At 38.5% G+C, this 26,242-nt stretch overlaps 1 protein-coding gene and 2 long non-coding RNA genes across 3 annotated transcripts in view; 1 reads left to right on the forward strand and 2 right to left on the reverse strand.

Annotated features, from left to right (window-relative positions):
• LOC117944806 lies at positions 1 to 15,467 on the forward strand. The gene is made up of 3 exons (XR_004656669.1): positions 1 to 13; positions 5,192 to 5,193; positions 15,407 to 15,467. It is a non-coding gene; the product is annotated as an uncharacterized LOC117944806 (long non-coding RNA).
• zmat4a (zinc finger, matrin-type 4a) overlaps positions 1 to 26,242 on the reverse strand; it is a 206,531-nt gene that overhangs the window by 179,238 nt on the left and 1,051 nt on the right. The gene's annotated exons all lie outside the window — the stretch shown is intronic.
• Positions 2,160 to 24,788, reverse strand: LOC117944802. The gene is made up of 4 exons (XR_004656665.1): positions 24,457 to 24,788; positions 4,502 to 4,508; positions 3,851 to 3,859; positions 2,160 to 2,170 (listed from the first exon to the last, which is right to left on the reverse strand). It is a non-coding gene; the product is annotated as an uncharacterized LOC117944802 (long non-coding RNA).

Genomic DNA, 26,242 nt, shown 5'->3' on the forward strand with positions numbered 1-26,242 from the left:
AGACAACCCAAGAGTTTAACTACATAATCGTTACAAGAGGACCCCACTAGGTTTGGGGCGTTGGATGGTCATATAACCACCACAAATGTGGATATTACAATACAACACAATGCATCTCCAAAACAAAAATTATCTTCCCTATCTCCTCTGAAGAAAACAAAACACAACTGAACTAAGGATTACTGACTGATGACCTTGTACTGATGATCTCCTTTAAAACAGTCTCCTGTTGGTGTGACAGGGACTAATGAGAAAACATGCAGCACAGGCTGCCAACTTCAACTTAACTACAGCACAAAAAGCCTATAATGTATTTGCATTATTTAACTTCCAAATCAAGTTCCAACTAAATGGAAATTAAAGTTGGTAACCCACCACGGAGACGTCGGAAGATGGCGAGCGTCAGTTGCCCTAGTTTTTGCAGTGTCCTGAACTGTTGCCACTTGTTGATCCTCAGTGGTTGTTTCCCAGAAGTGGCATTGAGAGGGATTCATCTGATTGAGCGGCTGAGTAGGGCTGATTAACGTTGGTACTCTCGTCCACCTTGTCCTCCATAGCTGAATTGATGGATTTGCAATAATGGCCTTACAGCATATAGCAAAACAGCACATTTTAACTGCTAAGAGTTTACTACTTTTGTGTGGGCTTAAGTTGTTAGATAGACTATCTGGCTAGTCGGACTGCGGGTCAGCAAATTAAATGTATTTAACAACTTAATGGTTCAATCACACACTTTTGTCACAGCATAAGAAAAGCTCCCTGCTATCGCCAAATGAGTGACAACTTTGTTTGGCAAATTTTTTTTTTACGATGTAGCATGAAGGCATGATTGGTGGAATTAGCAAGCTAGCTAACTAGCCAGCCATCTGCAGCGGGTTGCTCCGTCCCTCCACCCCGGAGAAACTACTTGCAGTTTTTTGGCCAAGACACAGGCAACATAAGGCGCTGCTACAATTTGCCTTTATTGGCTTTGGCCTATTATTATTGGCCTGATTTTATCACATTGCCATCTGGATAGTGTGTCAGACTTTTTAGAATTATTTGAACACAATCTACATAGTCTATTCTAAAATAAACTGTTACATTCTCATACATTTGCTGTGCTTCAGCTCCCTCACTGGAGATAAAAGCTTAACTTAATAAAAAACAGTCACCAAAAAGCCTTTGCTTTCACACATTAGATGGTTAGGTGTTATAATTATGCATTCAGATGGTTAGGTGTTATGATTATCCGTTCAGCACTCACTAGTTTTCTCCATTTTGTGTTAGCAAAGAGAACAACACATGCAGTGGGTCAGACGGACAGTGTGTTTTAGGAACGCCCACACTGTTTGCGATTGCCACAGCCTGTTATACTACTCATATCTAGAATACCATGATTGTAGACAAAGGATTAAATTAGTAAAAGTAGCTGACAACAACTCAAATGGCTGTGCTACTCTGTGATGGATGCTTCCTGTAGACAATTTAGCTATTTATTTACTTTTAGCCTTTGTTTTCTCTTCCACATAAGTTTAGCCAACCTTGGTACTGCTCTTGTCAGCTTGTGTGTCTTGTTGTGTCAGACTACTCTCAGCAATTAACTTGTTGAGAACAGGAATGAAGTAACATGACGCGCTCAATGGTTTGTTCTTGCAGAGGCAAGACGGAAGTAGAAGAAAAAAAAACTTGTCCATTGAGAAAAGCGTTCAGTGCCGTTCTTTGCTCTTCAATAAAGAAATATCCAGTGTTCCATGTTCTGATATTATTGATGCTATTGCAGTATCTGCTCTAGCCTCTTTAAGAGCCACCACTGGTGTTGAACCATTGAACAGTCACCTCTTTGTGTTGTCAAATACACCTAAACCATGCCCGTTGATGCCAGTAGCTCTTCACCGAATGCTGATTGTTACAAACCAAGTGGTTCGGACACAAATGCATTACTTGAAGCCTGACACAATGGATTTTAGTGTGAACCCACAATTGAAGTGTGTCCCTCTGAAGGGAATCCAGCTGCTGTGCAAGGTAAGGAATGATGGTCATAACTACAAAAATAAGACCTAGGTTGCAATACACCAGAATGGTATTTTAAGACTTTACTTGACAGCATCACTTTCTTCTTGTCGCAGAGTGTGTCTCTCACTCCGCAGCGCAGGAAGGAAAGCAAGGTCCTTCTGAGTGTGAACTACAACTCTCCGAAGAGCAACTACTGCTCGCTAAATTAACATGCCACTCTCCTTGGCGATCAATTCATTAAGCTAATGGATTTTACTGTCAGATAAAACCCTGTAATTGTAAAAGGTTGACTCTCTTCTAAGTAAGATGCTAAGAGAAATATTAAATTTCACCAAGTGTAATTGGATAAGGGAAGGCATCACATCACAACAACAAGGGGTTCTCTACACAATTCAATCATCAATATCTGATCAGAGCGGCTGTTGTTTTGCATTGTTACCTTCAGGCTCTTTCAGCACAGCACTTTAAGCTCATTACTGAAGTCGTATTGCCACTTTGGTGAAGGAGAAACAGGACAGAGAAGTCATAGAGGAAACAATGCTGAGTGCTTCAATTGGATGATCAAATTAGCAGGAAGCCAGCTTGTTTTTCACACCTAGTCAACACTGTTTACCATCTATCTTTGACAATGACGAGCCGCCAGCAAATCAGCCAAGGGAAGCTGCGGGGAGCTTGAAGCCCGAGGCTGGATAGTAAAAGCTGATGAAACAGTTGGGATTGCAGAGATGAAGGGGAGGTCACAGCAGTGAGTGCCCAGCAGCAATAAAAGGTCAGTTGTAATTAATTAGGGTGGTTGTTAAGCTGGAAAGCTAAAAAAAAAAAAAGAAAAAAAAAAAGAAAACACCCACATAGACCAATTGGACTCTGGAATTTGACTGAGGACAGCTCAGATATGGAATTCTGATCACCACAAGGCACAGTTGCTGTAATGACGAAGAATACTGACTGTGATACCCATGGCAAGTTTAAAGGAAGACACATTTGGAACTGGGATACTCATTTCACCTCAATGTCCATCACACCAACAACTATGTAACTATGTCATGGCATGGTGAGCCTTTGTCCAATAAAAATAAATCTAATCTTCATCTAAACTGTATGTGAAAGAAAGAAAAGGTGTTTCATTCACGCACAGCAAATAACACAGCTCAAAGTTCACTGGACTGTGCATGTTCTGTGCCAATTGTGTGCCTTTTTGTGTGTGTGAATTGACAGTTTTTATTCAAAAGCTTTTTTGTGGTTATTGGAGAATCCAAGGCAAACAAGCACCTCTATGAGGTTGTATTTAAGAACAGCAATGCTTAAGATCACACACTAATTTCCGCTTATCAGCTCATTAGTTGCGCAGCTATTCGGTCATATCTATCAACAAATGGAATTTGTGTGTGGGAAGTGTGTGGCAGAGCAAGTGAGAGAGTAACAGCGATTAGCTTCAAAGCGTGTACTGACTAGACTCCTATTGAGAGAAACAAAGTGCTTTCTGACCACAGAAGGAAATCCGTAGCAGGAAAAGTTCTTCCTCTCCTTGAGGAGAAGGAGAACCGGGAAATACGTAGCTGTCGCCACGAAAAGTAATTACATTTTTCAAGAAGTGCATGCCATGTCTCCATGTTAGAGATGGTCTGATCTCCATCGATCCGATCCCCAACCAGCCCGTCTGGCTCTGCCTAACAAGAGACTAGGTCTTGCCAAAGTTTTATTCTAAAGGGGAGTTTTTCCTCGCCATTGTCGCACTATGCTTGCTCTGGAGGAAACTACTAGGACTACTGGGACTTTTAAATGACAGAGTCTGTGATCGTGAGATAACTCTTGTTATGATTTGAAACTACAAATAAAATTGAATTGAACTGAATACCATTTTTTGCTTCCTGATACCAATTCTGATACCTGAACTTGCGTATCGGCCGACCCTGAGTACTGATCTGATACCAGCGTGTCATATATTTTATTATGTTTTAACAGCTGTATACTTCTATCCTTGTATGGATGTCATATGATTTCTATCTTTGTTGACAGTCTAGCTCAGGTTAAACTCTTTGTGAAACATTACCAAACACAAACAATGAATGCCACAGAACTTTCTTTTTTATCCAGTTTGACAGTCAGTTATAACTGACTAACTATAAAATACTTTAACGTAGATTTTCTTTAGGGCTTTGTTACTTGGTATCGGGTCGGTGAATGAACTCCAGTACTTCCTGATACAGACAATCCACGTGTAGACCTAAGGCAGAAGCATAAATCACGTTTTAGTGTTATAAAAAATATTAATATAATAAATTATAATCTTCACATAGCATAGTTTTTTCCTACGGTTGCAGCTGTAGGCCGTAGGCGCAGCTCATCCAGTTAAAACGGCAATAGCGTCACTCAATTGAGCCAGCTTAAGAAAGAAAACAGCAAAGAGAAGTGTCAACAACAACATTAAGCATGGAGCAACTGGCCCTGCTACTTTCTGGCTACAGACTGTCAGAGACTTTTTTCCCTGGTCGAACCAAAGTATTACTTTACACCTCAACCATAGTTATATAGACTTACAGCTGTGAGTCAGCTTTCTCTGCAATGAACAGCTACCGAAACTGAGTACCAATCCAGGCTCATCTACTGTTAAAACAATAAAAAGAAACGGGTTGCTCAAAGCTCTGTTTGCACTTTTTGTCAGTTTTTATAATAATAAAAGGGTTACGGATAAGGTTAAAATTCACCAAATTTCAATAGTATCCACATGTATCTGAGTTAGGGATATAGAATATATAAGAACATATTCTTCTTCTGAAATACTCCCAGAGTGGTATCACGCATGGAACAAAACCATGGTTACAGGCGAAACATGGCACATCTGTACCCGGTCCCAGTGTTAGTTTTCTTCGAGACAAACTGCCAAATTTTGTCTCTTTGCCGCAAAAAACACATGAACTTGTAGGCAAACAAAAAGTGTGGGCTTTCCCCCCTCTCCCACAGCTACTGGAATGTGATCTTTTAGTGCCTTGGCTTGGCAGATAGGTGTGACAAGACTAGGCATGGGCCGGTTACCATTTACATGGTATACCCGTTTAAAAAAGTCAAGCTTTAAATCATACCATAAGGTATGAGCTGTTTTTTATGAGTGGTTAAGGAAAGGCCTCCCCACAAGGAAGGTGACTCTAACCCGATTAAAGTTTAAACTATGCAACAAATTGCTATTTTTGGCTAGAAGATGTATTTTAATGAATTGGATCAATGATAAATCACCTATCGTCACATTATGGTATAGGGAAATATACAGGGTCCTCCCACATAAAAGACTTAGTGCAGTTGCGAAGGGTAACGAGAGGTCTTTCAATGAAATGTTGGCTCCTCTGCCTAACTATCTACCTGAGTATGCGACTCGGCTAGTGATGACGGGCCAGTTTTCCCTAAAATGGCCATGCCCACCTAAGGTATATCCATAATTGTATTCTCTTGTACTGTGGTTCTCAAATTATGTAATTTGCTTTCCTTTGGGGAATATGGGCGCTATTGTGACTATGGGTACACAAATGGACAATGTGTATGTATGCAGAGCAGGATTGGAGAGAATAGATAGATGGTGATATTACATATACATATATACATAATATGTAATTTTTATCTCTTTTCTTTACTTTTATCTATTTATGTTACTAAGATGATTAAAAAAAACATGATATGAAATTGTAAAAAAAAAAGTTTTTTTACCCAGTGATTTAAAATATTGTAAATCTTAAAGCTGTAACTCCAATACCGCAATACAACGAAACCAGCATATTTTTGCTGAAGGTTATCATAACGTCAGAATCCTATCACAGCCCATACCTAGACCAAATGTCCCCATTGTTTGGGGACAGGCCACGAAAAACAGGAACTTCAAAAGTCACCAAAAGTCATTAGGATTCAACTATTGGGGACCATGAATGGCAATACCAATTTCTTTTGTATACTATCTAATCACTGTTGATATATGTAACTCAAAACCAAATATGTCAAACTGCTAATTCAAAGTCTACTAGTACTAAAGTCTACCTAAGTCAGAGAATCAAACAAGCCATTGGCATTCATCCTCTGGTAACCCTGACAAGTACAATATTTCATGGCAGTCTATTGTCAAGATATTTCAGTCTGGACCAAACAGGTGGACTTATCGACTGACTGACATTGCAATTCCTACAGACCACTGCTACCTTGGCTAAAATCACAACACTGTCTTTGCAGTACACTAGACCGTTTCTACATTGAGCAATGATCTCCAAGAACCAGAGCAATTAGAACCCAAATGTGTCTCCTTCTTACTTAATTTATTTAAAGTGCTACTGTATTTAGTGGGGGATTCAGCACATCTGATGCAGAGACCTCAGCTTCCTTTTGTGAGAAGCCGTTGTTGCATATCAGTCCTGGGCTTTTCTTTCCATCAATCCATCATTAAACTGCCAAAGAGCTGTAGCACAGAGTGCAATGCTTTAAAAAGAGAGGAAAATAGGCATTTTTGTGTTGCCAACACTACCATGATTGCACTTTGCATGTCTGTCCATACTGGTATCACACCAAGTGCACCACTGATTCACAAAAACTGAGCCTAAAGTCCACAATGACAAGGTAGCAGCAACCAGCCAGCCAGTTAGGTGTGAAAACCAAGACAGGGGCTCCACAGTTAACAGCCAACTTATACCTGAAAGATCATAACTGGAAGATGTCATGTCATAGTTAAATGGATGAACTTAACTGAGATCCAAACATGTAAAGAACAAGTGCTTAAATAACTGATTTGCAACAACAGAGAGAAAAACAAGCTTGGTGGGATAGTTGATAAAACAAGACACTGTAAATTGAGGTAACATCCCACCGATGTCAGGTCATCCTAAAGTACTCCTACAGTCCCACTTCACTGGGTCATTAATGGATTTAGAAGATAGAGGACCTTATATAATTCATGACAAAGAGACTTTAATTCAAGTAGTATTAAAATATGTATTTGCTAGTAATTTGCAAAAAATACAAGACATATAGTGGAAAGTCACATATTAGCAATGATACATTGTGGAATAAAAAGCACTCTGTGTCAGAGCTGTGAAAAATGTTCTTAAGTACACTTTCCATGGACTGAGTGTCTCGCCTGACCAATGGATGACTCAGTATTCACTGTGCACTGGGCAGCAATTCAGTGACAGGAAATGATATGTGCAGAGAGGAGAATACAAACAGAGACAGACTATGATCCTTTTGGCCTATTACTCAAAAAACCTATTACAAACCATGGCAGACAAACAGGGATTAATTATCACTTACAGGGCAATATGAGGTCAACGATAGATTATTGCTTTACCTATAATATATGCTGCAGAACCAAAGACATCACTGCAAAAAGTGGATTGACTATAGTACAGCATTACTTTTATGTGTAGGAGCTATTAACTCAACACCATTAAGAAGAGAGAAACACATTTTTCTGTTGCATGTGTTTTGGGGATTATGTGTTTTTTTTTTACTTTGCGTTGTCTCAGTATTTGCAGGACATATCTTCTAATGGAAATGTTTTGGATCACTTTGACGCATTTGCCCTGATTGGCCACCGTAATTATGAGTTCAATGATTCTGGTGAAAGCTGCAAGCAGTAATATTGAAGGCCTGGAAATACTGGAGACCAAGCAGTCGTTCCAAACAGGCACATTTTCAACAGGTACTGCACTAGTTGTAAAAATGTCTAATTTAAGCCAATAATCTGTAGATTATACCAATATGTTTCAAATTTTAATTGATTTTTCCATGTCTTTTGTTTGCTTTTTTATTGTATAATGCACCACAGCTATTAGTTATCAGTTCATCAGGAGACACTCACTTTTCTTGCTGATTATTTGCACAACTTAAGTTTTTTCTTTAAATAGTGGTCATTTATACTTCAACAATTTAAAGCTTTAGTGTGTAACATTTTGTTATTAATGAACGGCTGTTACATTCAAGCCATTGCCGATTGAGTTGCCACCAAGCTAATTAAGACTATCAGCTCCACACAACTCTCTCTGTATTTCTCAGAATGGCTTTGTTCAGAAACTGGTTTCATTTAGCGGCTTTTGCGCGCAGAAAATCCAGTGAAGATAATAACAACTTCTTAAGAGTCCATCGTATTTTTTTAATCCTCTGTGTCCTCCTTGGTTACTAGCAACTGCATGGAGTAGGGATGGAGGTGGTGCCCAATCCCTACCACAAAGACATGTATCATGTGGATGCGCCGACAGTTTTGTTCCTTATGGGGGGGGGGGGGGGGGGACAGAAACTACACACTATAGTATTAATACACAATATGCGGTTTACTGCCCGTGTAACAACAACAACACTTTCAACTTGCCATTTTATCCCCTTTCAACAAATTCAACCATTTTAATAATTGTACCAGTGAAAAGAAATAAAATAAATCTGTTATATCACTATTATTCAAATTCCAGTCCAGTTCATCTTTAATGTTAGTTAGCTAATAAAGTTAGCTTGCTAGCTTTGCTTGTGTAATATTGACATAGGTCAACTGGCAGAAAAAGCCAGTTGTTAGGAATTACGTAATGAAATTGCCTAGGCCTGCAGTTTATCCATGTATAATGTAGCCTAAATTACCAAGGCAACCTCATTGATTTGACTGTGATTTAACCAAACGCACATACGCAATATCAACTGGTTAGTTATCCTTCAGACAGCAACGAACCACGCCTCTTTTTCTTTCTCTCTCTTCTGCAGGGTGGCACTCTAGCCTGTGTGATCAGAATATGACGGGAGTATTTTCAAGGGCACAGGATGGGATGGGAGCGACAATTGATTCCTGTGTCACCCTCTAATATGTAAGAGCCAACCCCAAATACTACTATACCTGTAAAAACACTGACTGTCACAAAACCTGCTGAAGCACACAATGCAGTAAAAGTCATAATGAGGTCCTCATGTCTGCATATGTTTTTAGGACAATTGAAGAACTTAGCCAGTCTGAATTATTGGTGGCTGTTTGGACTGTGCCTGACATCAAATTTTACAAGCGGGGCTCAAGACTAACTTTTTACATTGGTTGCACTATAATAACAGAACAAATAAAAAGTTGCAATAACGTCAATTGTTTAAAAAAGGAACTGAAAAGTGCTTTTGATCTGGGACTAGGGTGGGCCATGTCGGATGAAAATAAGAGTAGTGGCAATCAAACAATCAAAACTACTTGGGCTAATAGAGTAAGTACAGAAGCTCAAATTAATAATAAAGGAGAAGGTTAAGAAAATAACTGACCTTGAGAGACAAGTAGATGACCTGGAACTATATACCCGAATGGATGACTTAATGATAAATGGACTTGGTACTAAACATCCAACCTACGGTCGAGTGACAGCTAAGAAAAAAAGGGTGAAGAAGCTAAACCGAGTGAGCTAGAGTTCTTGGAAAAACAAGTGATTCCATTCTTTAAAGCGACTATTAATATACAAACATGATTTCAATGTCACACAAATGCTCGGAAGGAAAGTAACGCTAAGCCAATAACTATAATATGCATTGTAAATAAAAAAGCCAAAACAGAACTACTGAGACAGTCCAGGAAGCTGCGGGGTAGAAATGTGTTCCCGAATTACCATCTAACAATGAAAAATGACGATATTTCAAGGCAGGCACAAATCTTCACAAAGCAGAACAAGATTCAAGCTACGTGGACAAGAAAATGTAAAGTGTGGATAAAGCTGAATGGATCACCAGTAGAAGCAAAAGCCATCATGGTAAGGGAGCTAGCTGAAGGACTTGGATAAATAAAGATGAACAGAAAATTCTGCTTTGAATGGTTTATTAGATATGGATATGGATGTCTACCATTTAGAGATGTTGATGATGACGACCTTGGAGGAATGGGATTATTGGAATATGCAGGTTGGTGTCAATACAAGGATGAGAAAAATAAAGAGCTTAACTTGAAAACATTTGACAACACAGAACAAAACCCATGAAATGGAAAAATTACATTGATCCTGAAAACCATCTTTACAATTTTAACAAATGTAACTGTGAGTATTATATCAATGACCAATTGGTTTAAATGTTAATATGAAAGGAACATTGCCAATAATAGACTTCAACAGCAGAAGTCTCTAAAGCAACTTCACAAAAAGCAAACATGTTTAGTGTAATTGCTGTATATGAAACCAAGTTAAATGATGAGAAGGGAAAAAATGTACAGACTACAAACTATTGACTATTTGAACGATGCCCAGCCCTAGTCATTAACTGATAACCTTTTATCTCAGAAAGATTATGAAGTTAGGGTTATGATTAGACATCCTTCTGTGATGACATGGCATGTTGATGATGTGGCCTTTTTTATTAAATATCCATATAGACCAGTGTGATCATACAATATTTCCTCCCTGACCACAACTCCAATAAATCACTGTGAAGAGCTGCTCACCCTGCTGTTGTTTGGAGTTGCTGAATAATTCATTTATTCTGGATGTCTTTGCAGGTGTTTACAGTTCTATTATGAATGTTGAATGCTGAATGTAGTTAGAGAAGATGTTGTAGTTTAGCCAGACTCTCTAAACCTGTTGCTGAAAGAGAAAATGTAGTTCATTGTAAAAGAAACTTCTTTGGAGCGGCTCCGTAGAGGCAGATGTATATTTCTAAATTCAATGGGTAATCCATTTTTGTCAGTGTTGATTTGTAGCAAATAAAAGCATACTAAACAGAATTTGCAATCTACCCAGCCAGTAAAGATTAAGTTGTCAGAGGTCATGGTCATCATTTATTTAGATTCTGAATAAGTCCTATACATCACCTACATTATTTCTCATTTTGTCTAACTTTGCAAGTGAAACAAATGAGTTTTAAAGGCCCAGCACAGCAGAACGAATCCATCACTGAGGGTACAATGGCAAAAATTGTACTTTTTAAATCAGTGGTTATCTTTGCTGACCTGTTGCTGACAGTGAATGATGATAAGGAATGAAGTGAGCATGTCGGCCATGAATTTTGGAGGACATCCAACGCAACTATCTTGGACCAGATATACATGTAAAACCCAGTGTAGGCAAGAATCCTCAGGCTGAAAAAGATGCCATCTAAAAGTCTCAAACTGTCTGTAGCGCTGAGGATCATACACGCTTAGATTCTCTGTGAAATACAATGAGATTATGTCTCAAACTGCCATAACAGAGTAAGCAAAAGGCAGTCTTTGTAATTATTTATCACATCTTGACTGATGCCGATAGTATACAGATGAAGTTACGCAATTAACGTATTATGCCTTTTGAATCCCGGTGTCACCAGAATATGATTAGTAATTGGTCTTTTTGTATCATGTGTGTCACAAACACCTGTGCACCTATCATACACAAATTTCATCTCTAATTAAGTGAATCTGATACCAAATATTTTTATATTTTATACTTTTTTTATACTGTACTGATGCAGGCCCTAGTATATATGTGTTGCCACCAACTTTGATTATTTCAATGTGACATTTTTTTTAATTTAGCTATACTACGTAACGCAATTTTAATGAGTTAACGCAAATTCCCGCATGAATAATGCATGCACGTTCTGTGAATTGGGCCACACACTGCTGATTTAGTTTGGGAAATCAGAATGTGATGTAGCTAGGGCTGGATGACAAAATTATCTCCAAATGGATTTGTAATAAAATCCATGTCTATATTGATGATAATCATTGGACATATTTACCCAATAACACAACTTTTGTCTGCCTTATCGGCTTAGATACCAGAGACGCCCACTTCCTATTGTGAGTATTTTTCTGAGTTGCCGGATAAGAAGGTTAAGTTGGAAATGAGGAGAAGAAATTAGCAAAAGTGGGTAACAAAAGTAATCTTGGATATGAACATCAGAAATTTATTTAGATATAGTAACTACTAAATTAACCAATCGTTGGACCCTATTTTCCTGTGTTTTTGTGCCTAAGTGAGTGATAGGAACAACAATCTTTCATCCAGTATTAAGCGAGATTGCTGCAGACAGCAGCGACAAAAAAAAGCTACAATGTAAGTTAAAGGACTATGCCACTGTTTGTTGAAATAGGGCTTACCATGGTCTCCCCTAGCTGTAGATAGGTGAGCCAACGCATTTTTTGTCTCAGTGCATGATTTGTTTTAGTCCAGTGCAACATCGCCGCCGTTAGTTAACTTAGCGAATTGATAGGAATCCTATGTTGTCGGTTAGCATGTTGTGACTAAAAGTGAGCCAACAAAAATACAACCCAACCCAATTACTTCTTGTGACCTGCGTATTCAGAACGAGTACAAATAGCAATGCAGATTAAGACGCAATGCAATTTCCAAGGCAGATATCGATTTGGGAAATGGTGTGAGTACAGGTATAATATTGGTTGATCTATCCCATGAAATAACCATGCGTTATGTTTACAGTAACCCCTTACTCTTGGGACAGCTGTATTGGGTTTTCCCAGTTGACTTTATCACGCCCAAAAAAAAGTCAAGGACTGCAAGATGCCTCATGTCCGCAGGCTGTTGAGTGGTCACAACTTCCTCCTCCTCTCGTTCGGTTTCCAAAGCACGCAGCTCTCCTTCTGAAAACTCTGATTCATAAAGATATGCATCTGGACCTTGACTGTCTGTAAAATCATCCTTTTTGTCTCTCACAAAATCTGCCATGTTCTTTGCCATTCACCGTCTACTGTAGGAAAAATAGCATTGGCTGTGCTTCCACAGTATTGTCCCAAATCAATATTTGCCTAGGAAATTGTCTAGTCTTAATCTGCATTGCTATTTGTACTCATAATATTAATTAGGTTGTTGTTGTGTTTTTGTTGGCTCACTTTTACTCACAACATGCTAACCAACAACATTGCATTCAATTCACTATGACTACAACACATACTGGAATCTAGCATGCAGGTGGCGCTGACTCACGCAGATTGCTCTCTTCCTCTGTCTAATTTTAAAGAATAACAGTAGAAAGCAAAAACACAATTTTATTTTAATAATATTAGACAAAGAGAAATGTTCTCCCCTCATCTTGAAATGGTCATTAATCAATAAGAGCAGCCTACTTCCTTGTTTACTGCTGCAATGAAACATTACGTTGTAACCTTGGTTCTCTGAGTATAGACTATTTTTCCAGTCATATTTAATTGAAATTTTCTTTAAAATAGTGTTAAAATCTCCTCTCATTCTTGTGAACAGAATCTTGTGTCTGGTCTTTGGAAAATACCCACAATGTACAGCTAAGTTGAGTGTACATACAATCATCACACTTCCTGTGTCCTAAAAGGACGTTAGCTTCACTGTGTTGCCAGATTGTGCAACTTTGGAAACGGGTCTCAAGCAAAAATAATTTTCTCTTGCTGTGTCTGTCTGAAAAATGCAATTTTAGGGTCAGAATTTTCTGGATATTTTTGACTTGTAAAAACGTGGTCCAATATATGCTTTGGTGACTATGGTCTGAAAGAATCACTCATAATCTGGCTCAGGCTCACTTCTCCCGTTGGAATCAATACACTCAGGACCTACCCTTCATCTCCTAAAGAGGCGTGGCCGTGGCGGAGACCAAGTGACTCACATACAGAAAACTACTCTGAGTTGGGGTGTCTTGGTTCTAAACCCTTTCTGATACAATGTACCCTACATTTTCTCCCATATACCACAATGCAATGCTGTCGTGTTTTCCTGGAGGAGAACAAGAAGCAGAAGGACCTGCAAAAACCAAAATGGAAAAATGGACCAAGTTATCATTTATACACATTAAAAACTTAACAAGCAACATATCGCATCGGAGTGTGAATGTGTGTGAATGTTTATCTGATGAGCAGGTGGCACCTTGTACGGCAGCCTCGGCCACAGTGTATGAATGTGTGTGAATGGTGAATGTTTCCTGTAGATGTAAAAGCGATTTTAGTAGTTAGTTAATATCCATTTTACTATCCTCCTATGTTTTGTGTTTCAAAAAAGAATTTCTGTCAATATATCATAACCAAATTTGTTCTCCGTAGACTAATATGATATATCATCATCAAGCTTTCCTCTTTGTACTCTTTTTTTTAGTTATGCTATTATGGCAATTAATCAATTACCCCATCCCCTCCTTGTGAACGCCAATAGTAAATTATGGTATAGTGATGTTACACTTTTCCTTCAGGTTTCTGTTGGAGTTCTGCTCCACCTTATCTGACAAGCTTGTTCATCTCTATTGTGAACATGTGACTTAATTGTTTGAGTCCACAACAGACCATCATTGACCAGGAGAAACTGAAAGAATTGTTAACTTTTGGTTTCAGTTGTCTTTTAGATCACTAAATGTCAGTTAATGTCATTTTACAGTTCAGTATTAGCATGTTTATGAAAAAATATGTCTAAAGAAATCTTATCTTCAGCACAAATGAAACTACCGGCTGGTAGGTGGTTTAGTAAGGAAGAAAGGAAAGCTGCAGATTTAAGGATGAGAGCAGCTGTCTGGCCTCCCTGTGCTCACTGTGACCTAGAAGGTCTTTGGAAACTGTTACCTCTATCATCAGCAGCATTTTGTCCAGCTGGTGCTCTGGGGCCAACGAGAGACTCAAACATTGCTCCTCGGGGAGGGTAAATTAGCCAGACTGGATGAGTGAAGCTACACACTCACATTGCAGGGACTGAACTTCCTATCCCAGAACCGTGCACACTGATATGCCTTCCATTCTGTCTCTGTCATTCTGATTTGGCTTTGGGGAAGCAAAGGCAAGCCAAATTGTAATGCCATGCCTTGAGGTCAAAACAATGAGCAGTTACTTTGTGTTTGCTGCTAAGTGGCCTATTCCCATGCAGTGTGACCTAAGCGTCATCCATAGATCTGCTGAGTGAAAACATTAACATGTGCACTGGGCAGACGGCCTGCACTTCAGTAATATAATCGGCTTGGTTTTTGGCCAAAGCAGACATTTAGTGCAAATGTTGAGTTGGTCTGATAATAAAATTGTAACACTGGTCAGCCTAATGAGATTAATTCTTTGCAGTGCTGGATAATTCAAAAATGAAAATCTTCCACTGTCAAGGAAATATTACAGCCTATGCACACACTTGTTGCAAGAGACTGTAAATGCAGTATCTCTTAGATTATACCAAGTAAAAACTGGTAAAAGGCTGTGTGTAGATCCATATATCGACTCTGTCTAAGATTTAAAAGACTCTCTTGGTGCAGCAACAGCCGATCAGGGAATACAAAATAACCTATGTTCTCATGTAGATTAAAATTCAACCATTGATCGGTCCAGTTCATTTTTTCCAGCATTATCTCAATGTGTGGATCATTACTAAAAGGTTACTAAGTGATCTATGACCTTTATTGACCACTATTGATGTTCAGTAAATACTGCAATAGTCAACTTTTTATAATGTCTGGTTGATTGATGTCAGGTTTACTAATAGCTCAGCTTTGGACATTTTAAAAGGGTAACTATTAGATAGACCCTTTGCAAACACGTGACCATGACCACGTGACAACGCCATGACGGGCGGTAGAATTCCCAGAAGCACAAGCTAAACAGTATCGTTGATGACAGAAAAGTTTTTTCATAGCTACTCGCTATCGTAATCATTCTGTGATCACGATATAGGCTTCCCATTGAAATACATTACTTCAAAATTCGTAATCAACACACAAAAATAACGACAATAACGTGGCCTGTACACAAACCAATAGATTAAACAGACTCACCCTCTGTATGTAATGCTCTGTTGGAGCCCCTGTCTCTTCAAGCCCCCCTCCAGCAAAGCCCAGTGTGCTCTAATTGGTCAGAGTGTTACCTGGAATCTGCTCCCTTCCGCAGCTTCTAAATCAAATACTACACAACTGAACATGTCCAAGCAGCAAAGTGAGTGAAATTGGGGAGAAATAACCAGTACTGGCTGCCAAGACTATGTCTAATCTTGCATTAGCATGAAGCTACTTAATATTTATCACTAGGGCAAACGTTAAATTGTAATGGAACAAAGCAGCACCTTCTACAGTCACAAATCACAGATAAAAGACTGAGAAGCCTGTCTGAATTTGTGTTTCGAGGCTGGGCCGAGTGTCCTCTTTTGTTGGAAATCAAAATGTGGTCACCCTAGCTTAGAGTGTTCGGAACAGTTGAAAAACGTTTTAGCTCACAGGGCTTCCTCTAAAATACCCTTCATTATTCACCTCATTATTAAACATGAAAATCATCTGACATTATAACATTGTAAGCATGTTAGAAAGTACGGAAAGCATAATATGGTCACTTGAACAGAAAACGAGTTTGGGCTGGGGTTTGAAAGATACAGAGATTTACACTAAGAACGGAGTCCGCGGCCCACTGTGACTAAATGAATGTAAATGATAGCAGAAACACATCATTTTATAATGACACTGACAAAGAAGGAGAGTCAGAGGGTAACGTTAAAGCAGAGAAAAGTGCAGAGTCAGAGGCTACCGTTACAGCGGAGAAAGGTGTACAACTCAAGTTGTCAAATGTGTGGGAGCACTTGGCACAGCAGCACATCATCCTTGTGTGAGCACCTGAAGAAGAAGCATGTTGGAGCCATGAATGAAGGGGACTCAGAGTAAGTTAGTAACTTTACAAAACCATTAGCCTGGCTACATTGATCCGTTGTGTCTGCCTTGTTTTTAATTAGTTTACAATGACAAGTATCCATTTGTTATCCATCTTGGCGGACATATGCACGATTACAGGTTCTAATTTTAAAACAAAACAGGTCCCAGATAAAGCTATTTTTAAGGAGACACTTGATAGAGCTAATATCCGGCTACATTAATTCATCATAAAATAAAAAAAACTGACAGAAGGTATTTTGGTCTGTTAAGTTAGTAAAACTAACCTCTATTCTTGTGTTTGCCATCAAAACAAACACATAAATGGTGGAGATGGCTTATTTATTTTACGTTAATTAGCTGAAATTATCATTATGAAGTATCATTATGGAGTTTTTGGAATAGTTCATGCTATTAGTCATAAACAGTCTAAAGTGAATCCTTTATTACTTCACAACAGAAACTTATTTCTGGTTAATCACTAAACATCACTATACCATAATTTACTATTGGCGTTCACAAGGAGGGGATGGGGTAATTGATTAATTGCCATAATAGCATAACTAAAAAAAAGACAATATCTGGTGAAATATATACTAATTACATTTTCATTTTACTGTCAGAGCATAGCTGTACCCCCAATGTCTATTTATTAAATTTCTGTGTATAGTGTAGTGGCTTTGTCTGTACTTTCCTTTTAAATCAGCAATTATTACAACTACTTAAACAACAAGATGTGTATTGAGTTACATGTAGAGCTGCAATGATTAAGAGATAATGTGATTATTTGTCAACTATTAAATTGTTTGCCAAATATTTTGATAATAGATTTATTAGTTTGAGTCATTTTTTTATGAAAATATATACACACACACACTATGTATTCTCCTGTTCCTGCTTCTTAAATGTGCAAATGTTATGTCTTTTTTTTCTTTTTTTTGCAGGGGGGCATTTTTGGTCCTTTATTTTCGCAGGATAGATGGAGACATATAAGGGGAGAGAGAGGAGAAATGTCATGCCGCAGGCTGGAGTAAACCTCTATACGTGCGCCTGCTCTACCAACTGAGCTAACCTGGCCACCTGATCAACATTTTATAACCAAATAATTAAGCGAGTAGTCGAGAAAGTAATCAACAGATTAATCAACAATAAAAAATAATCAGTTTAAGCCCTAAATACATGTAAACTACGCTACTATGCATACTCATATTGTCTCTCTCCATGCTCACCACAGCAAACAGCTGTTCTGACTGATGTATCCTGAATATGCTGGTAACTGACATGAGGCCCCTATCAATGGTGGAGGATGATGGATACAGGAAAATTATTCACATCCTCAACCCTGATAACACTCTTCCATCAAGGACCAATTTTGTTGTTGAAGAACCCTTTAATGCATGCCAAAGTCTGTTACACACTTGTGTTTTATATTTATATATTTTATTTAAACTGTTATTCAGCTCCTTCCACATTGAAGAGTAAACAGAATGCGATCAAGATGTTTTGGCTTCCCTTTTGGGGAGCTGTCATGTTGTCCATCTTTGTGTACAGCCTATGGTTGCAGCTCTACTCTTCCCGAATTTAACATTGTTTTATTTCAACATCTGAAACTTATTGGTATCCAAGTTAAGTATGTAAAGTAACATGAGTAAGCTGCCAACAGTGATACTAATAGTGAAAGCACTGAATTGTATAATGATATTTACAAAGAAACTGCATTTAACAAGGACCTGGCCAATACCTTGATCTGTTTAATAAGATCTGTATCTGTGTTGGCACCGATAACAGCCTGTGTATCAGTTTAGTACATCCTTGACTCTAGTGGCTGAATCTAAATGTCTGGACTTCCACACACTTGTAGACTCACAGACCTAACAGGCACAGGGAAGTCCTGGAGTGTCTATGGTTGTCAAAATCCACATCTCATCAAGTCTGCAAGGGGAGCTGGCTGGGAGTGCAGACCATTGATGCCCAGATTTAATTGACAGTTAAAGTAACAACAATAACTGCAGAACAAAGAATTGTTTAGTTATAATCTGAAAATTTGGACCAGCAGAGTTCATTACCCTGAAAGGCAAGGTAAAGAAAAAAGTTTTTGGGGAATCGTTGGCCCAAAACCCAAGTGTAACTTGTACAAAGACACATAGACTTATACTTAGGTTTTGGCCACAAATAGTATCTTCTAGGACAAAAGTTTTAGTTCTTTATTAGGCTATTTTTAGGGCAAGACAGCCGTGCTAAAAGCTTATTGCATAATAGAAAGGTAACTGAAAGTGAGGCAAAGTGCAACATGAAAAAAAGGTTGTACCTTATTAACTAAAAATGTCTACTGTAAAAGAGAACTGTGTATAGCGCCGACTAGTGTTAAACAGTCCATATAAGGACATGGCAAATTAATATTCATGTAGTGCATGTAGTGTGATGACACCATTTACATGAATATTATGTAGCCATGTGTTCTCTGAAAAAGAGAAAAAAGATCTGGACGCTGTTGAATTAGAGTAGTGGCACCTATTTTGGTCCAATTCAGGGACTGCTTATACTGTAGGCTATAATATTAGTCATGTTTACTTCGTTGCTGCCCTGTTAGCTAACTGTTGACTGGTCTCACTCCCAGTACGTCAAAAAACAATGCTTTGTCAGGTGCCTCGGGAAAGTTATCTACACAAAAAGTCCCCTCGTATCTCAGTCAGACGCAGTAGGCTTTCAACTGATTCCAATGTAGCACAGCCTTTGTAGTGTTTGCTTTCATACTCAGGGATTATGCTAAATTCAAATTCATAACATGAGGTGAAAAAAACATGACTAATGTTATAGCTTATAAGCAGTGCCTGAATTGGACCAAAAGAGATGCCTGTAATCTAATTAACAGGCATCTCTTAATACAGAGACATTAAGAGATGTATATATACATGTGACATGATCATTGCAGGTGTCTTGGATATATATTTATATTTACATTTGCCTGTCTTGGTAATGTATGACTTGAAATGTGTTTTTGTATGCATTTCATTTCATACATTTAGGGCTCACCAACCACTTTGTTTTCCCAAAGTGATGCAACATTTTCACTAGTCAGAATTTTGTGGTAAATAGGACATTATTGTATTTGGTTATTTTGATTAAATACAGAACAGTGATAAAATATGCAGCTGTGATAAGGTTGTTTGCAGGGCCTTACCTGCCATATTGGGAGGTGGATTTAAAAATCCACAGCCAGTTTTTTTGGCCTCATAAAGGTGAAAAACAGGAATTGCTGTTTCTCTATGAGATCTATACTGTCCCATTCATGGTAGCCTACTCATGGACTTTGCACTGTCATCACATGCAAAAGTAGGGGGCCCCGCCTTGATAACACAGCATTCCCAAGTTAGTCTGCCTTCAAAATGTCCAACTCCACTCCATTTATTATCCTAAATTAGGTGCACCTGTTTGAGGTTGTTAGCTGCATAAAGTCACCTGTCCACCCCATACAATCAGTAAGAATCCAACTTCTAACAGGGCCCAGACCAAAGAGCTGTCCAAAGACACTAGAGACTAAATTGTACACCTCCAAAAGGCTGGAAAGGGATACGGGTTAAATTGCCAAGCAGCTTGGTTAAAAAAAGTCCATTTTTGGAACGATCATTCGAAAATGGAAGAAGCTAAACATGACTGTCAATCTCCCTTGGACTGGGGCTCCATGCAAGATCTCACCTCGTGGGGTCTCAATGAACCTAACAAAGGACTACACGGGAGGAGCTGATCAATGACCTGAAAAGAGCTGGGACCACCGTTTCCAAGGTTACTGTTGGTAATACACTAAGACGTCATAGTTTCAAATCATACATGGCACGGAAGGTTCCCCTGCTTAAACCAGCACATGTCAAGGTCCGTCTTAAGTTTGCCAATGACCATTTGGAAGATCCAGAGGAGTCATGGGAGAAAGTCATGTGGTCAGATGAGACCAAAATAGAACTTTTTGGTCATAATTCCACTAACCGTGTTTGGAGGAAGAAGAATGATGAGCACCATCCCAAGAACACCATCCCTACTGTGAAGCATGGGGATGGTAGCATCATGCTTTAGGGGAGTTTTTCTGCACATGGGACAGAGCAACTGGAATTTATTAAGGAGAGGATGACTGGGTCCATGTATTGCAAGAATTTGGGGAACAACCTCCTTCCCTCAGTTAGATTGAAGATGGGTCGAGGCTGGGTCTTCCAACATGACAATGACCTGAAGCAAACAGCCAGGATAACCAACAAGTGGCTCTGTAAGAAGCATATCAAGGTTCTGGCGTGGCTTAACCAGTCTACAGACCTAAACCCAATAGAGAATCTTTGGAGGGAGCTCAAACTCCGTGTTTCTCAGCAATAGCCCAGAAACCTGACTGATCTAGAGAAGATCTGTGTGGAGGAGGGGGACAGAGCCAAAATCCCTTCTGCAGTGTGTGCAAACCTGGTTAAATACTACAGGAAACGTTTGACCTCTGTGATCGCAAACAAAGGCTACTGCACAAAATATTAACATAGATTTTCTCAGGTGTTCAAATACTTATTTGCAGCTGTGTCTTAAAAAATAATAGTTGAAAATTATACATTTTGATTTCTCGATTATTATTTTTTTAGATTATTTTTTTAATCTTTTTTATTATTATTTTTTTTAGATTTTTTAGAGAACTTGCAAAATAGCAGGGTGTTCAAATACTTATTTTCCTCACTGTATATACAGTTTGATAAAATACTTATTGGACTTTAACTTATCATTGCACCTACAATACTGTAGCTGTCCTCAGTTTAGGTCCTTCTGTACATCTCATCTGCGGTTTTACCTGCATCCACCGTGTGTGATTGTGTGTTTATGTGTGTGTAGGTCCTTCTGCACATCTCATCTGCGGTTTTACCTGCATCCACCGTGTGTGATTGTGTGTTTATGTGTGTGTGTGTGTCAAAAACGGGGGGAACGGAGCAGCAGCCCCACCCGCTGCAGCAAGCTGACAGGATAGAAACAACAGCAACTTTCAGCGACTTTATAGTGAAAAAGCATTACATCGTACATTGACGTTAAAATGTGTACATGTTGGCAGGACGGTCTTGCGCTGTATCTTTTGTTGGTAAATGTGAGATGTTTGAGTCACACGCGTCTCGTCCTCATATCTGAAACAAGGAAACAAATTTTACCCGTTCTCACTCCCGCTTGGGCAGTGGCTGCACGTGGGACTGCTGGGATTATTGTGAATAATGATAACGCGTTAGGGGGCCCTGGCTATCAATCAATGTCTTCCAGTGATGCGGGCCACTGATTTGTCTGGGCTGGTAAGCAACTGCATACCCTGCTTACCGATAGTTGCGCATCTGAATCACTCAATTCTCATTGGTTACCCGCCAATTGCAAAATACACCCACATATGGCAGGTGGTTGGTTGTTAATTTTAGGCCCTGGTTGTGTGCACAGCTCCTTTTGTAGGAAAACATGCAACTAATTAGGAAAGACGCATAAGTGGTGCAAGGGTGTAGAAGATCAATTTAAAGTGTTTTGGAGCATGGGCTTGTGTGTGGCACAAAGTACAGTATGTTGTCCTGCTGCACGCAATCTCAACTTCATATTGCACTAAACACAGCTGAATTAGCACTACTTTCATGCAGTTCTTTTACATTTATTGCAGTAAGATTCACAGTGTTCACTCGAAAGAAATGACTTCACATTTCTAGGCACCTTAAATTACATTTTGAACATGTTTTGAGGCTAAAGTTATGTTTAAAACGTGCCCTGTTTAACCCTGTTGGGTGCTAACTCTAGCAGGAGGATATCCCAGGAGGATACATTTTTCTCTCTACTGACAGCACTCCAAATTTACAAACAGAGCTACGTATTGTAATCAACCGGAATTCTCCTTTATTGTTTACGTGAATGAGTCGTCAAACTATATGCAGTAAATATTAATTAGCCATGTGCTCATATATCTACACTGTTTTAACCAAAGTCATACACAATTCCATTATGTTTTACACAAAGACGGTAAAAGCTTTTGTTTATGATGCATTTGGCTAAACTTTAAATTCACTATATCATGCACTAAGCCTTGAGCATGACTGTCTTGCCCTTAAAAACAGCCGAATAAAGAAGTAAAAGTGTATGTCTTACATAGAAGATACTTTTAGTTATTTTCACCTTGCCTTTGAGGGCTTTTGTAGTTCACAGAAATAGAACAAATAGAATAGTACAATAGTAGAACGGACAATCAGAGCGGTGGCCAGTTTTATGTGTACTCTACTGCGAAGAACTGTGACCGTGGCTTAAGTTAAGTGGCTTAACTCATTCTATTTTTATTGTCAATACACAGTTTGCTATTTTCTTTTAAACTATTCAAATGACTAGTTCAAATGCGTTCATCCTATTTCTATGGGTTGGTTCATATCCAGCTAACAAAAATGAAATTAGATCTTGCTTACATTTCCATGGAAACTAGAGAGATTTTTAAGCCTCATCTCATACTGCATTTTATATCCTCCTGACCTTTAAAAACTTGATGTGATCACACCGAACACTTCAGCATGTTAAGACTACATTTGATCAAAGTTTGCCAGGCCTCAATCTGCAAGTCCCGTGGCTGGATCTGGATTCAGCTGATACCTCTGCATGTGTTGCATCAAACAGGACCATTCTTTTTTTTTTTCCTAATCTATCCAGCTCAAGTCACCAAACTTTGTGTAAGTATAATACTAAATGGCGGACTTCTTTCAAACTTAAATGAATTATTAGCTCGCCAAGTAATGACTTCAAAGTCATGGTGTGTTTGATGCTCGGGCTGTCCATCAGAATAGTTGTCACTTTCTGGATGCTTCTTTGGATATCTCTTAGAAACTACAAGTGAAATAGCAGTTTGCATGTTAGTTTTAAAAAAGAAGCACTTTCTGCAGATCCAACATTTGTTATTCGGCTGTTATGAAAGACTAGAGGAAAAGATGTATCACCTTTGATGAAGCCCACATTTCCCTCTGTGATGCGGCTGACTCTGCTCAGTTGTTTGCTTCAAAGCCACGTCTACACTACGTGAAAGTGAATGTGTTCACCCAAGATTATTGGAACTTCTTTGTGTGCTATTTATAAAAAATCCACAGACCCATCTCAGTTGACCTTCTATGAAAGAAAAAATGGAGATGGAACAGCAAACAACTGCTGCAAGAAGATGATGGAAGCAACAAAGAAGCAGGGCAATTTTAACTTACAAAAGCAAACAATTATTGATGACATCGAAGCACTGAGCTTCAAAGTCTTTTATTTTTAGTCATCGCAAATTACAGACAGCAGACTGGGGAATAATGGAAGTGGGTTTTTTCCCCCTCTTCAAATTTTTCGAAAAAAAACATGAATGCAGGGCCTGCAAAGACGCAGGAAAATCATTAAAGAAAGGGTCGATGAGGGAGCTTTACTATCTGTGGCTGCTTGTAACGTGTTGCTAGTGACAAACTCTCATGTGGTGTCTTAGAACAGAGCTGTGACAGAGACAGGTTTGTCAGCAAATATTTTGAGAAAGCTTCCAAGGTACCAAAATGGAGCCATCTTGTGGTTTACAGCAGGAGATGTTGGGCTAAGAGTCAATTTTACAATAGGCAGAGTGAGATGGAGCTCAGAGCAGCTGGTTAGTGAAATGCTGCTTTATTCTTTTCCATCACGCTAGAGGCTGCAGAAAAAAAACATATCATCCATATCTGGATCTTAAGTATGTGTTAAAGCGTGACTTGCCAAAATGCAACCTAGGTTGTTTTTGTGAATTTCCTTGAGTCAAACTTTTGTTTAAGCGCAAAATTAGTGGAAGAGCCACTTTTAAGATTTACTGTATTAGCGTTTTTTGGTCAAATGGCCTCTTAAATGGGAGTGCTAGGAGCACTACTATGATAGCATCAAAATCAACATTTGTAAAACATCTAAGAAGGCTCGACACAACATTAAAACAGAGTTTACTAAAAAGAAAAGTTTCGTACAACTCACTTTAGCAGTTATTGTTTACGCTATCCGCCATCTTGTCAGTCAAAAAGTGTCGATCTCCTAATGAGAATGAACGGACTCCATAGGAGGAAATGGGATTCTCATGAGCCTCCTTTTTCAACTACAATATTGTTTTTCGCTAACGACAAGACAACAAATTATCCGTAAATTTATATGGAGCTAAGCTTTAGGAGCTTTCTATCTTTACTCTTCTCTCTGTTACGTTGCATTCGGAGATTGACTCTTTTGGACTGGCGAGAGGTCAGAGACAGGAAACACCAACAGCTAAAGTGAGTTGTTCAAAATTCTTTTTAGTAAACTCTGTGTACACACACATGCTCAAGTTCATATGCAGAGCACCTGGTGATACTTTGAGCAATCGGATCTTCCAGGAAAACAGTGACAGCAAACTTTAAACCATTTTGATATTTAACTGTCTTTTCTGCTTAAAAATGGCAAACACTCACTGGCTCCAGCTCCTCGAATGGGATTATTAACAGGTGTTCTTGGTCTTTATGTTATTAAACTAATTAGCTTTGGGTTTGGGACTGTTGCTCAGATAAAATTTGATGTTTGAAGACCATGGGAAAAACAAATTTCACGTTCTGACATTTTATACACCAAACAATGAACTGATGTCTTGATTAATCAATAATGAAAATAGATTGAAATAATGTTGTTTATTTTATAATAATAAAGTTGCAGCCCTCATTCATAATATCAAAGTGTACATCCCACTAGGTGGAATGAAAAGATATTTGGGCTGTGCATGGGAACAAAGCAATAATGCTGGATCTAATTAGTAAGAGCCACCTGAGAGACATCAAAGCAAAGACTATAAAAACCATGTTCTGTTGTTTCTATTTTTGCTTTTCTGTCCAAGAGAGAAATTATTACAAGTCCTGAATGGCAATTAAACAACGGAAATACAGAAAGAATTTTTTTGTTTGTTTTAGAGCTCAAAATCGATTAGTTGATAAATCAATGATGCCAGTCGACAATTTAATCAGCAACTACCTTGATAATTCAATTCTGTTTTTGATGAAAAAGGACACTGAATATTAATAAAAGCCATAATTTGACATGGGTTGAAAATGCCAGAATTAGCCAAAAGGCGTTTTTGTTCCCTCTGTAGTCCCCTGCCCTAGGATGTGAAAAGATAAATGCTTTTTAAAATGCAAAGAAAGAAAAAGAAAGAAAACACAACTAAAGCTGAACTTGGCACAAAACAAGACACAGCACAGAAGCAAAACAGCATATGGTCCAAAGATTAGACGATACACAGCTGTAAAATCTAAAGTGAACTGAGAGTAATATATATGATGAAGTATCGCCTCAGTTGGCTTCTCAAAAGTGAAGCTTTGATGTTTTGTTTTTTTCTCCATATAGGATAGAAGACTGAACGTATTTGGGTTTTTTTGACTGTTTTTCAGTTAATCTTGTGCTCTGGGAGATTAAACCAAACATTTTCACTATTCTTAAACATTTTATCAGTCGAATAATGAATCAATTTATCAATTTAACAAAAGACAGACTATTCAATGATGCAAATATTCCTTGGTTGCAGCCCTAATATGTTTAGCAATGTATGTTTCCAGAGCATAGCAACTTATCTATCTGGAGTGTGATACAGATAGACCATTCATTCTTTTAAGGATAATAGCCTACCTAAAAAGGTGGTAAACTATGACCTCAAGTCTACAACCAAATATATAAAAAATAAAAAGAATTCAGGAAAAGTTTTATCTTTTTT

Source organism: Etheostoma cragini, chromosome 5 (assembly GCF_013103735.1).
Source record: "Etheostoma cragini isolate CJK2018 chromosome 5, CSU_Ecrag_1.0, whole genome shotgun sequence".
Lineage (NCBI taxonomy): Eukaryota > Metazoa > Chordata > Actinopteri > Perciformes > Percidae > Etheostoma > Etheostoma cragini.